This window comes from Pteropus medius, unplaced genomic scaffold (genome assembly GCF_902729225.1).
Source record: "Pteropus medius unplaced genomic scaffold, Ma_sr-lr_union100, whole genome shotgun sequence".
In the NCBI taxonomy this organism is placed as follows: Eukaryota; Metazoa; Chordata; class Mammalia; order Chiroptera; family Pteropodidae; genus Pteropus; species Pteropus medius.
This window is the reverse complement of record NW_024342645.1, coordinates 1,464,952-1,491,803: the sequence shown is the minus strand read 5'-3', so window position 1 is coordinate 1,491,803 and position 26,852 is coordinate 1,464,952. Positions and strand designations below refer to the sequence as shown.

Here is a 26,852-nt window from a genome sequence, read left to right as displayed (position 1 = left end):
TGGACGTTGGATTTTTCCAAATAATTTTTCTGCATTTATTGATATTATCATTTGATTTTTATCCCTTTTTGTTTGTGTAAGTGGTGTATCATGTTAATGGATTTGCAAATATTAACCCAACCTTGAATCCCAGGAATAAATCTCAATGGTCATTATGTATGATCTGGTTATTGTATTGCTGAGTTTGGTTTGCTAATATTTTGTTAAGGATTTCTGCATCTATGTTCATCAGTGATATTAGCCTATAATTTTCTTTATTTGTAATGTCGTCTGTTTTGGGAATCAAGATAATGCTAGCTTCATAAAAAGAGCTTGGAGTCACTCTTTTTGAATTTTTGAAATAGTTTGAGAAGGATAATTGTTAATTCTTTGAATATTTGGTAAAATTCACCTGTGACGCCATCTGGTTCAGGACTATGGAGTTTTTTGTTTACTGGTTCAATTTTGTTAGTAGTTATTGGTCTGTTCAGGTTTTCCGTTCCTTCTTGTTTCAGTCTTGGAATATTGTATATTTCTAGGAATTTATCCATTCTTCCAGGTTGTTCAATTTGTTGGCATTTAATTATTCGTAGTATTGTCTTTTAATCCTTTATATTTCTGTTGCATTGGTTGTCACTTCTCCTCTTTCACTTCTGGTTTTATTTATTTGGTCCTCTCTCTTTTTATCTTGATGAGTCTGGTTAAATGTTTATCAATTTTGTTTATTTTTTCAAAGAACCAGCTCTTAGTTTCATTGATCTTCTGTATCTTTCTTTAGACTCTATGTCATTTATTTTTTATCTTATCTTTATTATTTCCTTCCTTCTACTCACTTTGTGCTTTGTTTGTTCTTTTTCTAGTTCTCTTAGGTTTAAGATTAGATTGTTTAAGATTTTTCTTATTTCTTAAGGTAGGCTTGTATTGCTATGAATTTCTCTCTTAGAACTGCTTGGCTGTGTACCATAGATTTGGGGTCATTGTGTTTTCATCATTATTTGTCTCAAGGTAACTTTTGATTTCTTTCTTTGTTTAGTAGCATGTTACTTAGCCTCCATGTGTTTGTGTGTTTTTCAATTTACTTCTTGTAATTGATTTCTAGTTTCATACCAAAAAATGCCTGATATGATTTCAATTTTCTTAAATATACTGAGACTTGTTTTGTGGCCTAATATGTAGTCTATCCTAAAAATGTTCCATGTGCGCTTGAAAAGAATGTATATTCTGTTGCTTTGGAGTGAATATTCTAAAAATATCAATTAAATTCATCTGATCTAATGTGTCATTTAAGGCTTCTATTTTCCTGTTGATTATCTGTCTGGATGATCTATTCATAGATGTCAATGGGGTGTTAAAGTCCCCTGCTATTTCTGTATTACTGTCAATCTCTCCCTTCATATTTGCCAATATTTGTTTTATATAATTAGGTGCTCCTAAGTTGGATATGTAAATGTTTGCAATGGTTATATCCTCTGTTAGATCGATCCCTTTATCATTATGAAGTGTCCTTTTTTGTCTCTTGTTACAGCCCTCGTTATTGAGTCTTTTTTATCTGATATAATTATTGTTATCACAACTTTTTGTTTGTTTATTTCTCTTCACATGCAATATTTTTTTTCATCACTTTACTTTCAGTCTGTGTGTGTCTTTAGATATGAAGTGGATCTGTTGTAAGAAGCACTTGCACAGGTCTTGTTTTCTTATTCATTCAGCCGTTCTATGTCTTTTGATTACCACATTTAGTTCTTTTACATTTAGAGTAATTATAAAGAGGTTGTAGTTATCGCCATTTTATTAATTCTTTTCTGTTTTTGTATTAGTTCTCTATTCCTTTCTTATTCTCTTACTCTCTTGTCTTGTATGTTGATACTTTCTATAGTATTACATTTGTGTTCCTTTCTCTTTATTTCTTATATATTTCTTATAGATTTTAGGTTTGTTGTTACCATGTGCTTCATATATACCAACCTTTGTTAATAGCCATCTATTTTAAGTTGATGTTCACTTAAGTTTGAACACATTTTAAAATTACTACGATTTTTCCTCTCCCCCTTCATGTTTATGCTCTTATCACTATTTCTTACTTTGTTTCTCTGTGTGTATTTGTGTGTATCTCTTAATTTATTGTTGTAATTAAACATGATCTTCTTACTTTTGTCTTTTAACCTATGTACTAGCTTTATAGTTGGCTGATCCACTGCTTTTACTAAGTGTTTACATTTGTCAATAAGAATTTTTGATTTCCTATATTTTTATTCATACTTTTGATCCTTTATTTTCTACTTAAAGATGTTCTTTTAATGTTTCTTGTAATACTGGTTTAGTGGTGATGAACTCCTTTAGCTTTATCTTGTCTGAGAAATTCTTTATCTCTCCTTCAATTTTTTAAAAGATAGCCTTGCTGAGTAGAGTAATTTTGGTTGTAGGTATTCATCACTTAGAATACTTCATGATATTTCCTTCTGTCCTACAAGGTTTCTATTGAGAAATCAACTGACAGTCTTAGGGGGGCTTCCTTGTACATAATTATGATGTGTCTTGGTGTGGGCCCCTTTGAATTCATCTTGTTTGAGACTCTCTCTAATTCTTGGACTTGTATGTCTATTTTCCTCACCAGGCTAGGGACATTTGGGTCCTTATTTCTTCAAATATGTTTTCAATCCCTTGCTCACCCTCTCTTCTACTCCTGGTATTCCTATGATGCAAATGTTGCTACCTTTGATGTTATCCCAGAGGTCTCTTAAACTATACTTATTATTTTTATTCTTTTTTTATTCTTGCTGTTCCAATTGGGTGTTTTCTACTACCTTGCCTTCCAAGTTACTGATTCCATCCTCTGCTTTATCAAATCTGCTATTGATTCCTTCAATGTATTCTTCATTTTATTTATTGTAGTCCTCAATTCTGACTGGTCTTTTATGTTTTCTATCTCCGTTTTTATGTTTGCTCTCTCTTTTTTGAGGTTCTCACTGAGTTCATCTATCCTTTCCTTAAGTATATTGAGCATCCTTATAACCAGTGTTTTGAACTCCATATCTGGTAGATTACTTGTCACCATTTCATTTAGTTCTTTTTCAGGTGTTTGTCCAGTTCTTTATTTGGGTCATTTCTTTGTTTCCTCATTTTGCAACCTCCCTGTGTTTATTTCTATGTATTAGGTAGTTGTGCTATGTCTCCCAGTCTTGGAGGGGTGGCCTTATATAATAGGTGTCCTGTGGGGCTCATTTGTGCAGTCTCTTTGGTCACTTGAGTCAGGTTCTCCAGAGGTGTCCCTGGTGTGGGTTGTGTGTGCTCTCCTATTGCAGTTGACCCTTGATTGCTGTTGGCATGTCAGTGGGTGGGACTGATTCTCAGGCTGATTGTCTCTGATGGCTGGCTGTAACTACAGTGGACAAGCTTTTGTGTGAGGTGTGGAGGTTGATCCCATGGAGTGAGAGTCATTTTAGTGCCAGTCAAGTCTACCCTTCAGGTGTGTCAGTTTTGAAGCCATTTATGCTCTGGTGTGGTCTGAAGCCAGCCGCCAGGTGTGTTGGAGGCTCTTGGGAGGTGTCTGGTGCAGGTCAAGGTCAGCCAGTACTTGTGCCCAACTTAGCACTGACTGGTAGCTATAAAGTGATCTGTGGTTGGTTTCCACTTGTACTGGGCTTAGAAGCTCTTGGGGGAAGCTATTTTGTGAACTCAGGCTGGCTACCACTAGTGTTAAGCTTGGGACTCTTTGGTGGGCACCACAATGTGTGCTCAGGCCAGATGCCACTTGTGCCAGGTTTATGGCTGCTTAGTTGAGGTTATGTTCCAAACCAAGACTGGCTACTCCTATTCCAGGCTTAGGATCACCTGGTGGGAGTTACAATCCAAGTTCAGACCAGTCACCCTGTGTGCCAGGCTTGTGATAGCTTAGCAAAAGCTACAGGGCCCGCCAAGGCCAGCTACTGCTTGTTTGGGGTTTGTGGACCTTTGAGAGATTTTAGTAAATTCTACAGCATGAGCTTAGGGAAGCTGTTTGTGTGGAGGAGCTACTGGGAAAAGTTCAACTGAGTCTTGATTTGGGTGGGATGGGGTCTCAGCGAATCACCAAGGCAGGGCAAAGGTGTTAGCCATGTTAATGGAAGGTTCATATTTGGTGCCCACCATGCCAGGCCAGCTGGGTGTGGGGTGGGCTCAACAAAAGAACGATGGTTCCTGCCAGCACTTGCATCACCAGAGAGAACTATCCCAACCCTTGACCCGCCTCCAGTCATTGCCCTGAAGCTAGTCAATTTAGTTCCTCCTCACATCTCCCTTATATTTTTTGAGCTATTACCCATTGCTGGAGCCTAGAGAAAGTGATTTTGTGAAGGAGTGAGTTCATGCGTGGGCCTTTCAAGTGATTGCCTCAATCTCCAGCAGCCTTCCATCTCACTCAGACAATCTCCACTGTTTTTCACAGTCAGATGTTATAGGGACTCCTCTTCCTGGCACTGGAGGGCTGGACTAGGAGCCTAAGTAGGGCTACGATCTCTCACTCTTCAGGAGAGACCTCTGCATCTGAGATATCCCTCTGCATTCTTAATCTCCACATAGTGGTGTGAAACCTGACCATTTCACATCTCTTCCCCTCCTACCAGTTTTAAGGTGACTTCTTCTTTATATCCTTATAGGACTTCTGTTCAGCTAGTCTTTATATGGTTCTCAATGATGGTTGTTCTATAATTTAATTGTAATTTTGATGTGGTCATGAGAGGAGGCAAGAACAGCATTTACCTATTCTGCCATCTTGACCAAAAGTAGGAGTTGAGAATTATAGAATGAATTTTATATGTAGGATCTAGGAACTTACCAGTTGACTATTGTTATAAGTTGATTTATGTCCTCCAGATAGATATATTGAAGTTCTGTCTCCCAGTATCTGCAAATGTTACCTTGTGTGGGAATAGGGTCTTTGGAGATGTAATCAAGTTAAAATGAAGTTATTAGGGTGAGCCCTAATATTACTGGTGTTTGTATATGAAAAGCATAGAACACAGAGAGAAATGGGGGCAGAGACTGGAGTTAAGTGGCCACCAGCTGAGCAGCGTATGAGGCTACCAGAAGCAGAAGAGGCAAGGAAGGATCCTCCCCTAGGGCCTTCAAAAGGAGCATGGCCCTACCAACACCTGATTTCAGACTTCAAGCCTCCAGAGCTGTGAGAAATACATTAGTGTTGTTTCAAGCCATGCAGTTGTGGTACTTCATGGTAGACCTAGGAAACTAATACATCTATTTTCTTCAAAAGAGCCCAGAGGAACTTTCTATCACTAAGGTAGTAAAGGATGCCCTAGTTGGGCAGGGTTGGGGGGCATGAGCACATTGAGAAATTCCATTGTGGACACCCTCAGCAAGCTGGGGCTGGTGGTGGAACTGGGCTCCCTGTTCCCAATAGACACAAAAGATCCTGGAAGGGCAGATGCCAGATGGTAGCACTTTAGCATCAGATGCAAAATGGGAAGCAATGCTTGACTCACAATCAGGGCGCCTTGACTTCAGGGGTAATTGGCAATAGCTAATCAACCATGGTGTGAGAAAGTTGGATAGCCAGCATGCGTGTGGCTTAACTTGTATAATTTTTTTTTTTAATATTAAGAAATGATGAGCAGAAGGATAACATCAGACCCTCACTTGGTTTTCTGATCTAAGTCAGTTCACAAATCTAGCATCCATTGATAGAAAGGGAAGAGGGTCCTCTCAAGGAAGGATCATGGAAGGCCATCACAAGTTTATATTAATATTTACTATTCCACCAATCCTTTCCCAATGGCCCTGTAGCCATTTTCTAGAGTAACTGTGCATGGAAGGAAGGGCAATACTCACATTTTTAAGGACCATTGGATACAGGCTCTGACCTACACTAACTATAAGGAACCTGGCCTGATACCATGGGCTTCCAGTTAGTACAGGGTTTTTGGAGTACAAATGGCAAAGGGAATTTGGTCCAATTTGTCTTACAGTGAATCCATGGACCAACTTCATGGTAATTTCCCCAGTTCCTAAGTGTATAATTGGGATAGATATATGCAGTTGCTGGCAGAAACCTCACATTTGATTTCACAAATGTAAATGATGGGCCAAGTGGGAGGCCCTAAAACTACCCTCCAGCTCAGTCCCAGCCAAGATAGTAAATCAGAAGAATTATTGCCTCATTCTGGGAGAAATTGCAGAGATTAGTACCACCATTAAAAACTTATAAGATGTTGGTTTGGTGTTCCCCCTCATATCACCATTCAAGCACTATTCTGGCCGTGCCAAACCAAATTCATCATGGAATGACCATGGATAAGTATGAACTTAACCAGGTGGTAATCTTTCTTGTAGCTTCCATGCCAGATGTGGTAATTTTACTAGAACAGGTCAAATAGCCCCTGGCATTCACCTGAAACTATTGATCAAACAAATGCCTTTTCTTCCCCCTCCACAAGGATGATCAAAAGCAGTTCATTTTCATGCTATGGGGACACATTTGTTGTCTTTCCCCAGAGCTATGCTAATTCTCCTGTTCTCTGTTATAGTGTAGTCCAAAGGGACCCCAATCATCTTGAATTCTGCAGAACATCCCACTGGTTCACTGAATTGATGATTTCATACAGATTGTACCTGCTGAACACATGGAAAACCCTGCATGCTCTAGTAAGACACTTGTGAACAATAAATGGAAGATAATCACACAGAAATCTTGAGGCCTGCCACATTAAGGATGTTTTAGGTGTCCAATGATCTGGAGCATTCCAGGACATCTCCTTTAAGGTAAAGGACAAATTGTTGCATCACATACCTCTTGCCACTAAAAAAGAGGCACAGAGCCTCTTTTTGAACATCTTGGGATTTTTTAGTGAACCTCTTGGGATTTCTGAAGCAAGATATAGCATATTTGGGACTGCTCTGACTCAATTGCTCAGTGACTTGAAAAGCTGCCAGTTTTGAGTGTGGCCCAAAAGAAAAGAGAGTGCTTCAGGGAGTTTCACTTCTGGTGCAAGTGCTCTGGCACTTGCATTGTATGTCTCGAAGGACCAGAGAATGCTGCAAGTAAGTGTGGTGGTCAAAGATTCCATTGGAGTCTTTGGCAAAGCCTCAGGAAGAGAGTTGCACACCACTCTGAGTTCTGGAACACAGACATACCTTTTGAGTTTCCTTTTGATGTGTCCCTAGGCCCTGATAGAAACCGAACCCATGCAAAACTAAGTGAGCTTCTCATCAGAGGAGTCATGGAGTCAAGCAGGCAGAGTCTATTATATGGTAGAAATGATATATTCAGGAAGAGGCCCACATAGGACCAAAAGGCACAAGTAAATCAAATGAATGGACAAGCAAATCCCATGTCATTTACCTCTATTGTATCAAGCCCCATTTCAACTCATGTCTGTGGACTTTTGGGGGTTCCCTACTACTGACCAACAGAGGAAAAAGAGCTGGGACCTGAATAACAAATAGGCCAGCACATCATGTTAGTGATAGCAGAAAACGACCCTGAAGATCAGCATTGATGGAAAATTCTATCATTAAGCAGAACTATTAATAGTACATTTGGTTGTCCTCTTCTTTTGGAGGGAAGTGTGGCCTGAAGTGTGGATATACATGGATTCCTGGATGAGAGCAAGTGGCCTGGCTGATAAGCCAGGGATTATAAAAAATAGCATTGAAAAATCAAGGACAAGGAAGCCTTGAGAAGAGGTATGTAGATGGTCCTATGGTGGTGGGCACAAATGCAGGTCTGTATGTGTCCCATTAATGCCACCAGAAGCATCTATGTCAGAGTTGGTTCTCACCAATCAGGTAGAAAGGATGATTCATTCTGAGCATGTCAGGCAGCCCCTGTCATCAGCCACCCTGGTGCAGGTGCAGAGTGAAAATAGTAGCAGGAATGGAAGCTATGTGTGAGCCAACAGCATGGCTCCCTCTCACTAAGACTGATTTTGCAACTGCCACAGCTGAATATGCAACTGTTAGCAGTGGATTGACACTGAGCTCTTAATATGGCTTCATTCCTTAATGTTACTAGTAGCCACTTGGTGGTAGATTGATTGAATCAGACTCCTTCAACCCTGGAAGAAACAGCAATTCATCCTTACCAAAACTGATACTACTCTAGATATAGGTCTGCCTCTTCTGTTCACAGAGCTTCTACTAGGAACCATATCTGAAGGTGTACAAAATACCTAATATCCCATATGACATTGTTTCAATCCAAGAAACCCCAGTTACCCAAGGAGGTGTACCAATAGGCTCATGGTCATGGAATTCATGGTCTTATCATGTACCTCACCACTCTGAAGCAGCCAACCTAAGAGAATGAAGTATCCTATTAAGCTAAGGTACCTGTTTAGGGACAATACCCTGTGGCTTGTTGTATTATTCTCTAGAATGCAGTGTATGTGCTGAAATATGTCCTATTTATGATGTTGTATCCCTAGTAGCTAAAATGCATAGAACTGGAAATCGAGGAGTAGAAATAATTGGTATTCTCGCCATTATTCCTAGTGACCCACATGAGAAATTCAAGCTTTCTTTCCCTGTAAATTTAGGCTTGTCCAGGTTAGAAGTCCTGGTTCCTAGAAATGAATGCTTTTGCCAGAGGAATAAGTAAGGATACCACTGAACTTCAAGTTGCAACGATGACCTAAAACACTCTGGGCTCTTCATGCCAGTAGACCAGCAAGTAAGAAAATAGTCACTATGTTGACAGGGTTATTAACCCTGACACTAACCATGAGGAACTAGAGTTTTGCTACACAATGGAAACAGAGAGAAGTGTGTCTAGAACTCAGAAGATTCATTGGAGCATCTCTTGGTGCTCCTATGATAACCACGACTCAACAAGGGAAAGACCATTAGGAAGCCCAGACTCTTCAAGCATGAAAGGCCAGGTCCCACAAGGCAAGCAACTCAGACCTGCAAAGTAAAGCTAGGATGGACGATGGAGAAAGAAGATGGTGAATATAATTATAGCCTCAGGAGTAGACACACAAGTGGGGACTGTAGCTCTTTTCTAATCTTCTTGCCTTAAGTCTCTTTAAAATTATATCTGGCCATCATCTTGAAAGGAACTCTGTGACTGATTGTGTTTATATCTCCCTTTTTAAAAAAGAGGCAAAGTTCTCTGCTCACAAAAAGAGGCCTTATTCTGTATTTTGAGTGCCAGATATGATGGAAAGTCAATGTGGTACAAGGCAGAGATGAGCTCTTAGGCACCACTTCAGATGCCCTTGGCCTGACCCACCTCTTTTCCTACTGTGGTGGTGAGCAGCTCTGCATGGCCTACAAAAGATGTCATGCAGGTACTACTTGAGAGGGTCTTCTCTTTTATCCTTATTTCCTGCTGCATACTTCTTACCTCCAGCACTGTTGACCCCAAGACATGGGATGCTAGTGAATATATTTTGGTGCTCGTAGATTACAATCCAGAAAGGAAAGTAAGTTGTACTCAGTGGAACCAGCTTTTAACAAATGGTATACCTTCCCTCTTTCTCCCCACTGGACAGTTTTTGCAGCTTCTTGGGAGTAGTTTCACAAGATTTAGCCTGTGCTCATGGCCAGCTTGATAAGACATTCTTGTACTGTCTCTCTGTCTTTCATCACCTCACTTTCCTTGCCCCTCCCTTACTTTTGCACTCCCTGATAGAATCATGGCACATAAGCCTTTGCTTCGCATTCTTTATTTTTCTGGGAACCTAGGCATAAAAGGTGGATGCCCATTGTCATTTACCATCTGAATCCTACATTCTTCATGTACAGCATGTTCCTGGGCCCTCTGGCATCTGAATTTGGGGCCCTGAACCAGATGATCTCTTAGATCCTCTGTTCAATCAATCTATGGGTTCATTTCTAAGAATCAAAGGTACAGATTTTTCCTCAGATTCATTGGCCAAATGCTTCTGTTTCCTGGCAACTACCTCCTGCCTTTGACCTCTAAAGGATGAGACCCTGAAGTTTCAGTTTTTTCTTGAATTGCTTCTTTAGAGTGGCCCCTTTAGTGATTCTTAGAATTAATCTTCCCCCAAATGGCAAGCTCTTTCATCCTAGAAATTATCTGAGAAAAGAAGAAGCCAAAGGGAAGCAGATAAGAAAAAAGAGATTCAGAGAGGAATTAGGGAAAATATGATAGGTTAAAAGAGACTGTGCTATCAAGAAGTTGGATGAGCTCTAGGAAATATACCTTTAAAAGTAAAGTCAGCCTCCTAGAGTGCTTCTGAAATCTTTGCATGGAATCTTGGGAATCAAGCCTCTAAAAAACAACCTATATATTTAGAAGGCTTTCCTAGAGAAAAGGTGGCAGGTCTCATACCACCAACACCAGCAGCAAGTATCAGCTTTAGGTCTAAGTCAAACATTTGATGAGCACATGTTTTACCCTCGCTATCATCCAGTTTCTAACGATATCTTGAGAATGGGGAGGAGAGAGCAGAAACAGATTTGGACATACTTCCTGCCAGATTTTAGCTTTCATTTTACTTCTAGGCAACAAAAATGAGACTAGGCAACATTAACTAGTCACCAAGAGTGGTGGGATGGGTGACATTGGTCAGGAATGAGTTTCCTGAGGAGGTGGCTGGGCGATTAACAGCCACAACCTTCACCTAAAAAATATTTATTGATTACCTATGATGTATAAGGTAGTGTTTTAGGGTCTGTATGGAGTGAGAGGGATGTGGGGGGTGTGATGGGGAGAAAAATAAACATATCAGCCTACTCCCGAAGGCCTTCTAAACAAGGGCATTTGGAATCAACTATAAATGGGGTTTAAACAGCAAATGAGTGATAAACATTGATAAATCTAGGAACACAAAGGATGGAAGGGGTCAGTGCCAACTGAAAGAGAAAGCATTCACACCAAGATTTGAAAGAGAAGTTCCTTTTCAATAGATAAAAATGGGTGGCAGAGGAACAGGGGAGGAGGCAGTACAGACAAAGGCTGGAATATATAGTGTGGGTTTGGAGATTAATAGGCAGCCCTCTCAATCCTTCACCGCACCATCATGTCTTCTTAGGGTCAGGAGTTCTGCCAGTGTTGAGGACTGGTGTTGGTTAGGATTGTGTTCAGAGGTGGATCACAGAAAAGTAACCAGAGAGGATTAGCCTAATGTTTGTTTCTACATCACCAGAATCCAGAGTCTAGGCCCAGAGGCCCCATAATGTCAGTGATGTTCTAGCTTCCTTCTGTCCCTCCACTTATCTCCCTTTAACATGTGGCTTATTATTCATGGTTAAAATGGTTGTTTCATCTCTGGATTCATATCACAAGAAGGGAAATGAAAGTGTTCATTGTTATCTTAAGAGATAAAACTTTCCCAGAACCCCTTGGCTGCAGCCCACTGGCCAGGACTGGTCACATGGCCGCCCTGGGCCATTAGGAAGCTGAAGAGACAGCTGGGCACATTGCCACCTCAAGCAAATCTGGGATTATGTTATAGGAAAGAACGGGAAATGGATGATGGGGAGGCAATATGCAGTCTTTCCTGCGGAGCTGCAGTGATTAGACAGCATCTGCCCTCAAGAAGGTCACAGCCTAGTAGGTAGACATGCCAGCTGGTGATTTCTATGGAAGAGTTAAGTACAAGATGCTGTTTGAGCATTAAGAGGAATATCTACCCTCACCTAGGGAGGAGATGGCAGGAACAGCATCCCAGAGTTTCCTGGGATCTGAAGAAGTGGGAGTTAGCCAAGCAAAGGAGGAGAGGAAGAGTGGCTGGGGTCCTTGGGTGGGGGACAATGATGTGCAAAGGCCTGGAGTGCGTGGCAGTGTGGCATGTTTGCAAATTCAAAGGACCACAAGGGGACAAGGCAGTGCCAGACTGAGAGTTAAGATAGAAAATAAAGGGAGTGGAGCAGAGCCTAAGGGAGCAGCATTCAGGCTTTGAGACTTTATCTTTCAGGCAGAGAAGAATCGCTAAAGGGTTTAATAGGGTATGACATGTCAATAACATGCTTTAGAGTTCAAAGGAGATATAAATTTGGAGTTGCCATCATTTCATTTAAAGACAATTTAAAGCCATGTATCTGTATGAGATTGCCAAGAGGCTGTGTGTGGAGAAAAATAGAAGAGGTGCACAGGCTGAGTCCTGGGTGCCTCCAATGTCAAGAGGTTGGTGAGATAAAGGGGAGCCAGCAAAGGAGACAGGAGAGCCAGTCATGAAAGAGGAAAACCAGGAGCATGCAGAGTCCTGGGCTCTTGTGGAGACAGTATTTCAATAAGAAGAGAGGAATCTGTACTGCCAAATGCTGCTGATGGGTCAAGTAAGATGGGCACTGAGATATCACCATTAAATTAGCACTATGGAAGGCAAGGATGACCTTGACAAGAACACATGGGGTAGAGTTGATTGGTGGGAATTTGCCTCTAAGCAGTTGAAAAGAGACTGGAGGAAAGGAACTGGAAGGAGTGAGGATGAATAACTCTTTCAAGGAGTGTTGCCGTAAACTGGAACAGAAAGTGAGGTACAGCATGTTTTTCTTTTCTTTTCTTTAACATAGGAGAAATGAAAGCAGGTTTGCATGCTGATAGCAGTAAGCCAGGAGAGAATGAAAAACTAGTGATGCAAGACAGAGAAGGGAGAGTGATGTCCTTGAGTAGGTGAGAGGGGTGGGATCTGGTGTACAAGTTGGGTGGGGCAGGCCTTGATCAGGAGCATGGAGACTCCATCCTAGCACAGAAGAAAGGAAGAGAATTTGGAAACAAGTATGGTGGGAGGGCAGTTGTAAGGATGGGAGTCTGTGGAGGTTTTCTTCAATTCTTCCCACTTATTCATGGAATAGATAATAAGGTTATCAGTGGAGATGAAGAGGCAAGAGTAGTGTTGGATGTTTAAGGAGAGAAGGAAGGTATGAAATGCTCATCTAGGAGAATGGGAGAATGAATGAACCAGAGAAACGATGTATGATGCCAGCCAGCAACCAATACCCATTTGAGTTTTGGGATCATAAAGTGAGACCATCAGCATATTCTGTATGTCTTTCTCCAGCCATGCTCTGCTCACAAGGTAGGGGGAAAGTCAGAGGTTTTGCTAAATGACCAGAAGTGAGAGAGGGGCAAGGGAGTTGAGAGCATTTGCAATGAATGATTATGATTGATTGGGAAACTGAAGCTGGGTTAGGGGATACATTGGGATATAAGAACAGAAGGTGAAGAGATAGGAGCAAAAAATTATAAGTTCCAGTGGGACCGGAAGGTGAAACCTAAGGGCATGGACTGAAGAGACTGATCCTGGTGCTAGAGTGTAGACATCTTAAGAAGAGATTGTAGAGAGATGGGAATTGCTGATAATGGCAAGCCAGGTCACCACCATGGGGAGTTGCCGGGGGCAGAAGGGTGGCATAGAGTAATTGAAGATCAGCTGATCAGACGAGAGGAAATCAAAATGCTGAGGGGCCAGGCTGCTAGAAGAATCTCCACTAAGTACACTGAGAATTACCATAATTGAGGAACTAAAATGTTTAAGAAAGGAGAGGAGGACCAGTGATTTGTTGACAACGACAGCAAGGAGGGGTAGTAGGTGGTTGAGTCTTTGACTCCAGATTCAGTCTCAGCGTTTTTCAGGAGGAAGAATGTATATTTGCAGAAAGCTGAGCAATGAGAAGGCAGGAAGACCCTACTCTACTTCCAGCCCCCAGAACAATGGAGAGAAAACAGCCCCACCCCCAGGAGGGTACAGGGAATGGGGGAGATAGCAAGGGTTCAGTCAGAGCAAGAGGCTGAAGGGAATGCTCAGAGAAGAGGCAGAGGGAGGTAGATGAGTAGAGGAATGGAGGGAAGCCTGATGGCTGAGGCAGAGGCATGTACCATGCCTGGCACACAAGTATCCCAGGAAAAGTGTGGCTTAGGTCGTCTGGCTGCCCCTTTTCTCCAGCCCGCTTTCAAATCTGCTTAAAGTGGCTCCATAGTTAAGTGCTGCCCACAGTCCTATGTCTGAGGAACCTTGAAGATAATCATCTTGGAGATGTTGAGGTGTTCAAACTGCAGCAGGACCAAAATGTTCTAATACTGCAGTAACACAGCTCTAGGAATGAGCCATTCATTCACGAAGCCAGTAAAGCTGCTTGTTTTGCAATGCTCTTCTACAAGGGATGTCAAGAGCCTACATGATAAAAATTAAAGAGGAAAAGTTTTGAGGTGGGAGCAGAGGTATTAAAAGAAAAAAATCAGCATCAGACCTTATTTTTAGGTCTACTGAAATAGGAAATATGTGCTCTGACTATGAAAATCCAACCATGAAGCCAACCTTTTCCTCAGGGAGAGGCTGGGGTCCTGGTCGCAGAAGCCTGTCATTCATTACTTTTGATTTATTGCAGAGCAGACAAGAGGCGCTCACATGATACATAGCTTGTATATTCTTCTATCAATTTCCAAGACTTTGTTTCCTAAACTTTCCATCCATCAGATGTATGCTCTGTCCCATAAATGAGATAGGGGATAAGCCACCCCATCTTGCAAACAGTGGCAAGTTTTATGAGCCTGGGATATTAGAAGCAGGAGCTTGATTCATGCTCACTTCTGCCAACAGGTGAGGTCACCTTGCCATGAAGTTGAAAGGAGGCAAAGGGGAGAGTGTGGCTGCTGGGAAGGGGCACAAGCACCCCTAAAGCCCAAACAAGCAGGGCCAGGGAAGAGCGAGGTAGTATTGTTAGGGAGGAGGTGTACACTAAGTGGTTGTCGTTCTCCATAGAGGCTGTCCTAGATGCTGCTACTATAAACACTTTGGAGGTGAATAATAAGCATGAACGCTACCCACATTCACCATAGCTTCTACCCCACAACAGAAAAGTTTGGATGGTGCCACTGCTGCCAGCCTGTGGACCCCAAGAAAAGAGAACAGCTTCCCACTGGCTATTGAAAGGGGTTATCATACCCCCACCGGAAGACACATTGTTCTGGGCATATAAGGAAACTCGGATACCCACGTACCACCTTAATTCCTTGTTTCCTGCCAATATTCTCAGAATGGAAAAGGCAAGCATCTGTGATGTTACATCCACCCCCAGGCCTCCCCCACCCCATTTACAAAAAAGATTTTCAACTTTTACAAAGCAGATCTCAATAACTGGGGGGTTGGGATGGAAAAAAAAAACAGAAAAGCTCTTCATTGTATCCCTTTTAAGGCTGGAACACAAAGTGGGGGAGACAGGGCGGAGGGCTGTTATAGCCTTGGGGGAATAGAGGCAGATACAGAAAGCCTACACTCTGTTGTTAAGTGTGCTCTGACTTTGTGGGGGGCACTGGGGAACCTTTGGCTGAGCTGAGAATCTCAACCCACTCAAAGTATTCCATAGCTGAAGAGAAGATAGAACATCAGGAGATGAGCAAGGAAGCAAAGGGTCAGAAGCCTTGGGCCTGTTCTGCTCTGTGGACTTTGACAACCTCCCCATCTCTATGTGCCTCAGTTTCCCTTAGAGAAGTAAGGTATCAGGAGGTGTCCAAACAGTCTCAGAAGTGACAATACTATAAATAAAGGAATTATTGATGTGATTTATGGCTTCAATGGGGCTTTGGAGTCTCTGCAATTTAGAGGATGTAATAGTAATAGCAACCATAAGTAGGGAAAAACTCAAGAGAGAGAATGTAAAGGAACCCATGGCAAGAGGGCCAGATAGTGCAAAAGCAGAGAGCCTTCCTGTGCTCCCCACATCGGCTCACCCACCAGCCTTGCTCTGGGGAATGGCCACCCTGCTGGTTGGTCAGCCTGTCTATCCAAGGGCCAATGCTGCTGCAGATGGCATTCCAACAGGAACCTGGCTGTGCTGGGAGCAAGGATGGGAAATGAGTAAATAGGGTAAGCTAAAGAAGCTCCTCAGAGGTAATACATGGTGCCACCAAACACCAGATGTGGTCAAATGAAATACCATCCATGAACCCTCTAGCCATTCATTCAACCAGCATGTGTGGGAAAGCTCAGGACAGTTTGGGGAGATACTGGTACAATATGGAATGATTCGGCCATGGCAGCTTCCAGTAGAGAGTGGATATGCTGGAAAGAGCATGGAATGTAGAATTTTAGGGCCTGGTTTGAAATCCTGGTTCCGGAAAATCCTACCTGGTGGTGAGCTAGTCACATGACCTCGCCAAGCATTGTCTGCAAAATGGAGACAATTATAGCTATTATGACTCGTTGCTCCAAGATATCACCTGAGAGAAGACTGGGGAAGCTTTCTGAAAGATATTCAGAGTTTTTACTAGATAGTTCCCATGGCAGTATCCCAAGAATGCCTCACTCTAGTTACCACAGAACCAACATTTCTAGAGTCATCCTCAGTGAGACAGAAACGCATTTAGAGGCCGGGCCCTTGGAGAGATGGGATTGCCCACTGTGTCTCCATTCCCCACTCTGACTTCTGCACAGTGGCTGTAACATTTTTAATATTTATTAGGTTATTTGCCTCTAATTTTCCTGCTGAGTTGTAAGCCCATGTGTCATTGGTGGTTGGCACAGTCCTGACACTCACCAATGCTCAGTGAATGATTGACTCCCATGGGTAAAGCTGTGCCTCTTTAGGTACTAACTAACTGCTTAGGTCTGATTTGCCTGTCAAAGGATTTTCCTCCAGGATCAGGGAGCTGAAGTAACAGATCGGCACAAGGTGCCTCAGATGAGATGAGAAAAACTTCTTAAAGGGGTCAAAAAGCCTAGCAAGAAATTAGTCCAATGGGGCTGAAGCCAAATTCAACGTGCTTGAAGAATGTTTTTGGAAGAGCCAGCCCAGAGTAGAGTCCCAACCATAAACTATCAAATTCCAGTCCATAAGCCTAACCCTTGGGAGTTAGAAAGAATCAGTAGTGCTAAAGGCCTTATTGATAAGCTTCCCCTCTAAGTACAAATAATCCAGAAATCAAGAGAGGGCCACGTCTCTTATAAGTAGATTTGGCAAAGGACCTGGGTCATGGACCTGGGTCATGGCAGAATCCACACTTTGTTATACCATGAAAAGAAGTGTTTTCACACATAATAATTGGGTGTTTTCTGGAGTATGACAAGGCTCTATACAAAAACATGCACACAAACACTCTCACATGAACAAATACACAAATTGCACAGATATATGCATACGTGTGTACTTGCATAGAAATGCATAGGCAAACACATGACATATTTGAATAGTATTTTACACTGTGAAACTCCTGGGCCCTTGGGCCAGCAAGGAATTTCAATCCCTTTAATAGATTACTGTCCCTGACCTGACCAGATGTCTGGGCTCTCATAATAACTTAAACTTATTGAATTATGTTTGAAAGGGTTTTAGAAATCAGCTAGTTCAACCTCTAACCCAGTGTATAAAATCCTCTCTAACATTCTTGATGTATTGATGCACAGTCTCTGCTTAACCCCACAAAGATGGAGAACCTGTTACCCTACTTGGAACCCTATCTGATTATTATTACTAATAAGAAGAATTATAATTTATTGAGGGTCGACTTTGTGCCTGGCACCATGCTAAGCACCTTAGATAGACTATCTCAGATCATCCAGTGAGACAGGCATTCTTTTCTTCATTTCATGGAAGGTTATACTGAGTCTCAAAAAAACTGACTGGTCCATGGTAATGTATCTGGTATGTGGCAGAACTGTGATTTGAACATGGGGCTGTCTGACTCATAACCCTTGCTCTGTTAAGTCATATTAACTTGCTTAAGTTATAAGTAGTTTAAGGAAGTAGATATTAAAGTTGGAGTTTGAGACATGCACAAAACTTAGAAATATATAGCCACAAATGAGGCACTTCGGGCAATGTCCAAATATTCCAGAATATTGAATCCTGTTGCACTGGGGCTCCTTGTAAAGTCATAGACACCAAACATTTCTGAGTGCACACATGACTATCTTAAAGGTACCACCAGGCTTATTCCACCTGGCCTCTGGTCAACTTTAGATCCACTGGCTGTGAACCTTCTTGATGATATTATTTAGCCCTTATTACTCCATTTTGCCCATAAGGATGAAAACTGTAGTCAAATAACTTTACGAACATAAAGTGCAGTATACATAGGCATTTCCTTTATATTAGGATGCTTTTTCCCTGCAAGTTGCAGAAACCCTATAATAAGAATCTCACATAATAAGAATCACAGAGATAGATGCAACTTCAGAGTTGATTGATTCAGTATCTCAATTCAGTGGTCCATTCAAACCATCTTGTCTGCCATCCACAGCATTAGCTTAAGTCTGGTTCCCTTCATATTCAAAAGGTGGCTGTCAGGGTAATTGGAGAAACATGCTTTTCTGTTTCCATCTTTAGGGAGGAAGACTGGATTGTCTTTCTCCAAAGCTCCAAGCAAGTCTGTCTTCATATCTAATTGGCTCAAATCTCTTAGGCCTGCCTCAGACTGAAACAGTCATCTGGGGGTGGAATGGATGTTGGGAAATGTTCATTACATTTCTGATCCTCTAGTCCAGCCAAGCTCTCAATAAATAAGATTATTTGGCTTGGCTCACATTTTGTGAACCCATCTTGAGTCCCAGCGTTCACCATTTCCCTAAGTGTCCACAAAGCATCCATTTCATAATCAATGCTAGAGCTTTACCAAAGATGACAGTCTCTGGGATCTTATTCTTATTTTTCCCCAATTTTTGAAGTTAGAAAAACCATTTACCTCTTCTATTTCCCAGGATTCTTCAAAGAAGTGATTTGCAAATGTATAGAATGTATATTCTGCAAATGTGCAGAATACCTGCGAGACTTGTTTTAGATCTCTAAATGGCTTAAGAACCCGGTGATTAAGAGCATGATTCAGGAGTCAGATTGCTCATGTTAAAATCTAGGCTCTGCTACTTACTGTGTACCCTGAGTCATTCTACCTCTCTAGGCTCAGTTTTCTTAACTTTAAAATAGAGCAAACGATAGGATCTCCCACATGGAACTGTTATGAAGATGAAAGGAGAGATATGTATAAATTGTTTAGAACAGTGTTAGTGAGTGATATGCTAAATAAATATATGTTCTTAGTCTCCACCCTTAGAAACTGATAACTCAAGTTAATGTGGTAAGGCTGTGGATAGAAATCTGATCTTGATAAGCATGCTCAGGTAGATTCTGATGTAGGTGGATTGACTATCCTGAGGTGACTGACTATGATGTGTCCACCATTCTACATGAAGCTTTTTTCTGAGCACTGGGAAAAATAAAAATCCCAAACGAATAACAGCAAGCATTCTCTTACTTCTGCTTCACATTATTTGAACTTCAGTTCTCTTGGCTATAACTTTTCTACTTTCTCCAGATTTGGGAATGTTTTCCTTGATAGGAAACAAGCAAAATGGGAGTGTTGTGTTACTTGAGCTTCTCTCAACATTATAATATCCTCCATAAAGAATAATAAGCTCACCTTCTTGTTCTTCTTGCTTCAAAAATCTTTAATGTACCCATTGTTCCTGGTGTTCCCAGCTCTCTGTAGGCTGTGGTGTCCGAAAATGTCTTTCACCTTCAAGGAGCTGGCCTGGGCTTCCTTATATGGTAGCCACAGGGCAGCAAGAGCCAAGAATAGAAGTTGCAAGTTCTCTTAAGTCCTGGGCTTGGAGTTCAGGCAGTCACTTATGATATATTCTATTGGTCAAAGCAAGTCACATGGCCATCCCAGATCAGGGGAAGGGGAAAGAGACCCCACCACTGATTAGAGGAAATGAAATGGAAGTGTGGCCATTTTTTACCTACAACACTTACTTTTATTAAACCTATTTTGAGGGCCTGCACTGAGAAGATAAGGAAGAAAATGATTCTGATCCGGAAGGAACCCACAATCTGGTAGAAGAAACAGAAAGCTAGAGTGCATTGCAATACAACATGATAAACATAATAATGTTTGCCAGTTCTTGTACAATTGCCATATGTCAAGCACCATGCTTACTGGTGTATTTGCTTCCTCTCACTGAGCCTTGACTATAACCTGCTGGCGGGAAGTATACTAATAATTATATTTATTTTTCAGATGGGAAAATCAAGGCACAGAGAAGTTAGGTATCAAGAGTGCGAAGCAAGATATCAACTCAGTTGATGCCAGGTTCTGTGACTCTTCTTCAAGGTCTACTGTCAACAGGTGAATATCTTGCCTGTGGCTCTAGCCACAGGAGCTCCATCAATAAGCAAGTAGATGGGGAAGCAGGAGAGAGACAAGGATTGAAGCAATTTTCTTTTTATAGCAAACAAACAAGACCCACTGCCCTTCACTGCTCATCTCCTGGCCCCTGGGCAGGCTGCTCATGTCTTTTACCTGACTCTGACAGATGATACACCAAAACCAAAGCCTGAGGTGGCCAGCCTGGGGCTGCATGAAAAGTTTGAGAACAAAGGAGCCACATCTTCCCCAACTGTCCCAGAGACACATGATCAGGGGAAGAAACTGTTCCCAAAGCCATACAGGAAACCACATCTTTCTAAACTCACCTATGACATCAACTAGCATCTAGAAAGGCCCTGTGCTTTCTCCCATTCATCCTGCATTAACCAATTACTAAGACAGCTCAAAATAGCACCTGTCCCTGATCTGGGTCTGCTTCAGGAGTATTGATTATGATCCTTTTTGAGAAGGAATGAATCTGTTGAAAATTGGTGCAGTGAGAGAATGATTATTAGGCTCTCACTCCAGCATCCAGCTCTGACTCTAACCTGCCTGGAACAGGCTTGGATGCAATTTGCATGTTTCCTGCAAGACATTTGTGGTAGAACATGGTGTCTTGTACCCAGCTGCAGTCTGGGTCTTAAGGTGGCCATGAGGGACAGCAAGGGACCCAACTCCCTGAGACAGGGGGGATCAGAGACACTATCAGAAACTCAGAAGCAGCTGCTTTGAGAAGCTGGCCAAGGAACAGGAGTTATTTGGAGACTGTTCAATGGCCTGGCTTCAATCCAAGCCCAGCTTTTATACACCTCAGTGCCCCTCCCCCCCAAATATCTAAAAGGACTCCTGTTCCCATCAGTCACTCCTAAAAACATCTTTTTTTTAAGCGAGGCAACCTTGGTTGATCTCACAGATTGCAAGGACCTTGTCAGCTTACAATCCCTTATTTTTTAATTTTTTATGCCTACAGCACTTGGTCTTCCCAGGTGGTCTCCCACCCAAGTACTAACCAGGCCTGACCCTGTTTAGCTTCCGAGATCAGACGGGATCGGGCTTGTTCAGGGTAGCATGGCCGTAGACTAAAAACATTTCAAAATCTGCAAAAACCATGTAAAAATATGCTTATTATACATAATAAGAAAACAACAAAATAAATATCCATCGATAGAGTTACGGTTAAATTATGATATCACTTTTCAACACAACAATTGAATGAAGTGGACCTCTCCACACTGGTATGGAAAACATACCAAAGAATGTTGTCAAATGAAAAAGGCAAGACATATATCTATCTGTCTGTCTATCTATCTATCATCTATCTATCACCTATAATCTTTCTACCGTTCATCTATCTATTATCTACCTACTTACCCTTCCATATATCTAAACACTAAACTGACAATAGTGATTTCCTTCAAGGAGCGGAAAGGAATTGGGGAGAGGAATGTGTGGAGAGAGATGAGAACTTTTGTTACACTTGTGTTCTTTGAATTTTTATAAAAATACATTTATGTGTTACTCATAAAATTAAAAATTAAATACATTCCCAAGCAAAGCAAAGCTACAGAGAGAATGATTCACTAACAAAATGTAAGCCAGTTCATTCCTAAATGGAGACTTGATTTATTTGGGTTTTTCCTTTGCCTGGGCATTGGCCCTGCTCTTACTTGGGCTGTGTTGGCTCTTTGCCCCTCCCTCAGTACCCCACTTCTCCCTCCACAGTTGAAGACTCTTGGTTTCACCTGCAGGCCCTGTCTCACCCCATCAGCCTCACCCCAGGCTCTGGAAGCCAGCAGGGAGAGTACAAGTATCTTGGGCCCCAAATTTCTGTCCTGGAACCTTAGTCTCACAGTCAGTGTTTCTGATCCACTCTCTATTTTAGACCCTTAGTCTCTCTACCTGGATCTCCGCCATATATCTGTCCCAAATTCCTCCCCCACAGCTTTTATTGCACAATCTACCCTCTGCTCTTGGAGCTGTATCTCCGACTGATACCACTGGTACACCAGTCCTTCCTAGCATCAGTGGGAAGGGAATGTGAGTTCAGCTGTCCAGCAGGCTAGGCTTGGTCTACAGAACCACAATGCTTGGCTCTGTAGCCTAAATGAACTTTTCAAGGACCTGCATGGGCTTGGGGGCCCTAAACTGACAGGTGGCTTGGTTGTTGGTTTTAGTGTCCTATGAGAGATGTCCTGGGAGCAGAGCCAGTGAGCAGCAAGGGGTGGGGAGGAGGAGTCAGCATGGGCTCCTCACTGGGCATTACCACCCCCAATCTGTCTGCTCAGAGCACTCTGACCATCTGTTTCATTTTGTTTTGGCTGAATCTATAGCATAAGGGACTTTGGGAAGATGTCAGGAGTGAGGCAGCCAGCATTGTTGTACATGACTATAGGGATCTGTGTAAATTCCTTCCCCGGAAAACTCTAGAAGGAGGATAGCCAACTAGCTAGTCCCTACAACTAGCTTTTCAGACTGTTTTATCTGCTGTTGAGCCTGGAGGCAGGAGAATGGACTAATGACCCCTGACAATAAACCCATGCCAGGACCTAATCAGCCACTGAATCAAAAAGTTGTGGTTGTAACAAGCATACCAGTCCCTAGAGCTTGCCCTTCCTCACCTAGCCAGGAACACCCAGCTTATCAGGAATGCGGACCTGAAGCAGACAAGCCACACCTCTCAGGCTCCTATAATATTCACCTGTTCTTCCATGGAATTGAGTGGGCCTACCATACTAATGGCTCCTTTCAGTGTCAGTAGAGATGGCCTCCCACAACAAATTATGATGGGTTTTATTTTCCACAATTATCAAGGTAGAGTGTGCCTCGAATTCAAACAGACCCCTCTTCAACAATGCCCATTTGTTCCTTGGCCTCTCTAAGACTTCTGGTTGTAATAATGAACTCATTCAAAGGTACAAATAATCTATTAATAAATAACCACTCTTGAGATCACAAATTTCAATTAACAGAAGCATGCTGGTGGGTGTTGGAGATGGGACAGATTTTCACATATCTTGCTCACTCAGGAGATGAGGGTATGAGACCACAGCAGCCCAGAACACTTCTGAGGGAACCAGGACTCATTCAATAAGGAAGGGCTCAAACACACCAAAGCCCAGGAGGAATGACAACAAAGCCACTCCGAGAGCCGGGACATTTCTTGGGTTAGTAGCAGCTGACAATATCTTTTGCATAAGTACTGTTAGGTGGGTGTCTGGTCGAAGCTGCTATGTGGGTGGTGGAAAAAACAGTCAAATTGACATGAGTTAAGAACGAAGGGTTATTTTGAATTCTTTCTTTCATTTTTAATTTGGCTTCTTCCTTTTTCTTGGGAGAAAAAAAAAGTTGTTTTTTCATGGATAGGCCAAAAAGTGAAAAGAGAAGAGCTGGTCGTGGAGGACAAATATAGGAATGTGCCTCATTTCATTCCTACCCTGGCCAGTTCCCTGAAACCCTACCTGAAGGCAAGGGCATGGAGAGGATGACCTGGTATCCTTTCCTGGGGCTGGAGGAATCCTGTCTGGAAGATTCTAAGAGGCAAGAATGGTGCCTATGAGGCTTGAGGGGAGATCTGTAGTCATGGTAACCATGCATTTCAGAGTTTCCCCATGTGAGTAGGTGGTCCCAGTTTATGAGAATCGAAATCTGTGGTTCAGGGAGACATTCAAATCCAGGCACCAAATGTCCCTAGGAAAACCAACATAGTAAGTCATGTTCTTGGTGTAAGGGTGGCCCAAATCTCCCACAACCCTCCTTTGAGGAAGGAAAGATCAGCAAGAAGGAACTACTTAGAGATCCAATTACATACATCAAGAGCAAAGAGCCATGAGGCTACCCTTGAGAGAAAAGAAACACACCCCGTCAGAGTGAACCTAACAAACATTTCCAGAGGTCAAGGATGGAGAACATCATGTTAGCCAAGAAAATAAATCTAATTAACAACCAAACAAGTGTAAACTGGGTTTGGGTGTCTTGGAGGGCAGGATAACTTTATAAAATATTTTTAGAATTGCTAAAAATTAGGTCCGTTTATGTGTAGGTCACAGACACATTGGCTAGTCATCATTCCCCACTATTCCACCCCAGGCTCCCAGATACCCACCCTGGCCACCTCCTCCTCTCACCAAACTGAAAGTAAACACACACAATGCTCTAAGGTGGCTAGCCTATGGTATATATTTGACCCTCTGCATCCTGAGCCAGCATCTGTGTGGAGCCTGGGGAGCCACCTTGTTGCCAGAGCTTAGGTGCCCAACAGAAATGCCACCATCTCATTTGGCTTGGAGCAAAGCACTGTAACACAACAGAATGTAGAGAAGGCAGATTTTAACTCAGACAATGTTTAAGATGCCCAGTTTAAGAGACAAGCTAATGTTTGCATAAATGCCCTCCCACTGAACGTCCTCGCTGAACATCTGTCCCTTGGCTCTCTCACTGCTGGGTCTGTTTTTGTGGGTAAATAAGGGAGTCCTTGGAGTGGGAGGAAGCCTTCCTCCTCCCAGGCTGCTACCTTGGATCCCACAGTCTAGCCTTACCTCCCCCTTCCCCACTAGAGCTCCTGCTCCCCCACCCCTTTTCTCATTCCCTTTATCTCCTTCCTCTTCTTTCCCAGTACTGGCCCTGGCTTAGCACTCTATAATGACTTAATCTTGCCGACAGGGTGACAAGAGGATAAATCGAACTCAGAGGCTTTTTTCTCTACTCCAGATTCATTTGAAGATTTCTCCCAGTTGCGGCACTAAAACCCTAGATTCAATTTCCCTTTGACATAATAACCGAATTAGTCTCATATTGTCATACATAAATTACTAGCCAGTCAGGGTGCCATCAGAGGGAGAGAGAGCTAAAGAGAAAGCAAGGCATGAACATCCAAAGGGGTGTGACTGTGACAAGCAGAGACAGGAACAACAATGGGAGACAGAAGGGTAACAGCTTATCATATCTGACAAATGAGGAGAATTCCCAGGCTGCAGCAAAAGTAGATTATTTTCCTTTCTCCCCATGCGCATGGCCATTTAAATGTCATGGGGGGCTTTGCACCTTACAAGAGATACACAGATTTAAATATCTTCTCAATTAAGTATGCTCTGTTTGCAAAAACTGCTTTCAAAGAGGGAAAATGTGCTTTTGTGGAACACTGCTGCAGCCTCCAGGCCTGGAGACAGAGCTAAACCAGGCAGAGGACCTGTATGATACCTGATTGGATACACAGATGCTCATCCTGGACCCAGGGTACTCAGACCAGCTGATTCTGAGCAGAGTGGCATCCTAGCTTTCCCCACCTAGGTCCTGGGGCAGGAGTGTGACCAGATCAGAGCCAGCTGGAAGGATACTTTTACATCTGCCTACCAGCCCCTCTGGGGGCTCTCCTTAGACCTCCCTCTCCATTTCCCTCAGCAGATCTGTTACTTCTGGTCAATTCTCCTAAAAGCTCTGGCCTCTGGTCTCGCCTCTGTATCCCATGTCTTTCTGAATTATTACCACAGCCTCTTGATCAGTTTTTCTACCTCAGTCCTATTTGACAACCCATGCTCCACTCAGCCCTGAGAATATATCTTTCCAAAGTGCAGTTTTGATGACAATGCTTCCCTAAATAAAAACTTTTAGATAGCTTCCTAAAGAGTAATGTCCAAACCCCTTAGCATGGCCTTTAATACTAGCATGATCTGGCCATCACCTAACGCTCCAGGCATGTTCATGGCCCAACTTCTCACACCTACCATTTCCCAAGCAAGCTCTGGAATTTACCTGAGCTGCTCCTTCAGCCTGGAATATCCTTCTCCTCCTTCATTTTCAACTTAAGCATTGTCTTTTATAAAGTCCTCCACAGCTTCCCAAAACCCAGTCAAAACTGTCACTGATCTTGCCAGTCTCCACTGCCCCAAACTTTCTTCTAACATTGCACCTAAAATGTGTTACTGCTCTTAATGGTTTACTTATTTATCTCTCTTGCTAAATATCAAGTTCTCTGAAGGAAAGGATTAGATTTTATTCATTGTTATATTCCCCCATACCTGGTATGGAGCAGGAATTGGAGATGTTTGGACAATAAACATTCAGGAAGGCACATGAAGCCGGCCCAGAGCATGCCAAGGACTCATATAGACCTGCATATTCGCATAGGAGGGTTTACTCAGTGTCTATCATATCTATGCAGTTAAATTTAAATTTCGATTACATGTCTGCCATGAGCTCAGCATGAGCTAGGACCTTTGTGATTTAGGACATTTTGGTTTCTCCAATGACCAAAACAGAACTTGGCCTGTGGTAGATGTTCAGTAAATGTGTAAGCAGTTATCTGCTGTGCATTCTGTTCTCAGGAGTTGATCACTTCAAGAATATGAAGGAAACAATTATAGAAAAATAAAAAGCTAGATGTAATCAAATATCCCTCTGGACTGTGAGCTGCTAGAGGCAAGTATCACTTCTGCATCTCTGTCCAAGGCACATATTCCCCTGGTAGAGCCTAGCACAGCCTCTGCTCAATAGATGTTGCAAGAGCTATGGAGATGCATGTGGAATTCATTTACAGTTTGTCCTTAGATGTAACCTAAGGTACAGGCAATAACCTGTCATTCTGCCTTCAACTTTTATTAATATCACCACCTGCTCTGTTTCAATCCTGCATTGGATAACTACCTTCCTTTTATGTTTTTAGTTAGTCTGTAGTCCTGCAAAATCCCAGAGACTTAACTAACTTTAAAGCCAATTTATTAAATGGCTAGTCTTGGTGGGAATATAATCAGGAAATAACATTTTTCTCCTCATCATTGCCATTCAAATCTGCTCTCTCAGACATCCCTCTTTATACCCATACCCTCACCACACCCCA

At 42.4% G+C, this 26,852-nt stretch overlaps 1 non-coding gene across 1 annotated transcript; it reads right to left on the bottom strand.

The window, feature by feature from the left end:
- Positions 1-20,981: 20,981 nt before the first annotated feature.
- Positions 20,982-21,100, bottom strand: LOC120605724 (5S ribosomal RNA). The gene has a single exon (XR_005653692.1). It is a non-coding gene; the product is annotated as a 5S ribosomal RNA (ribosomal RNA).
- Positions 21,101-26,852: the final 5,752 nt, after the last annotated feature.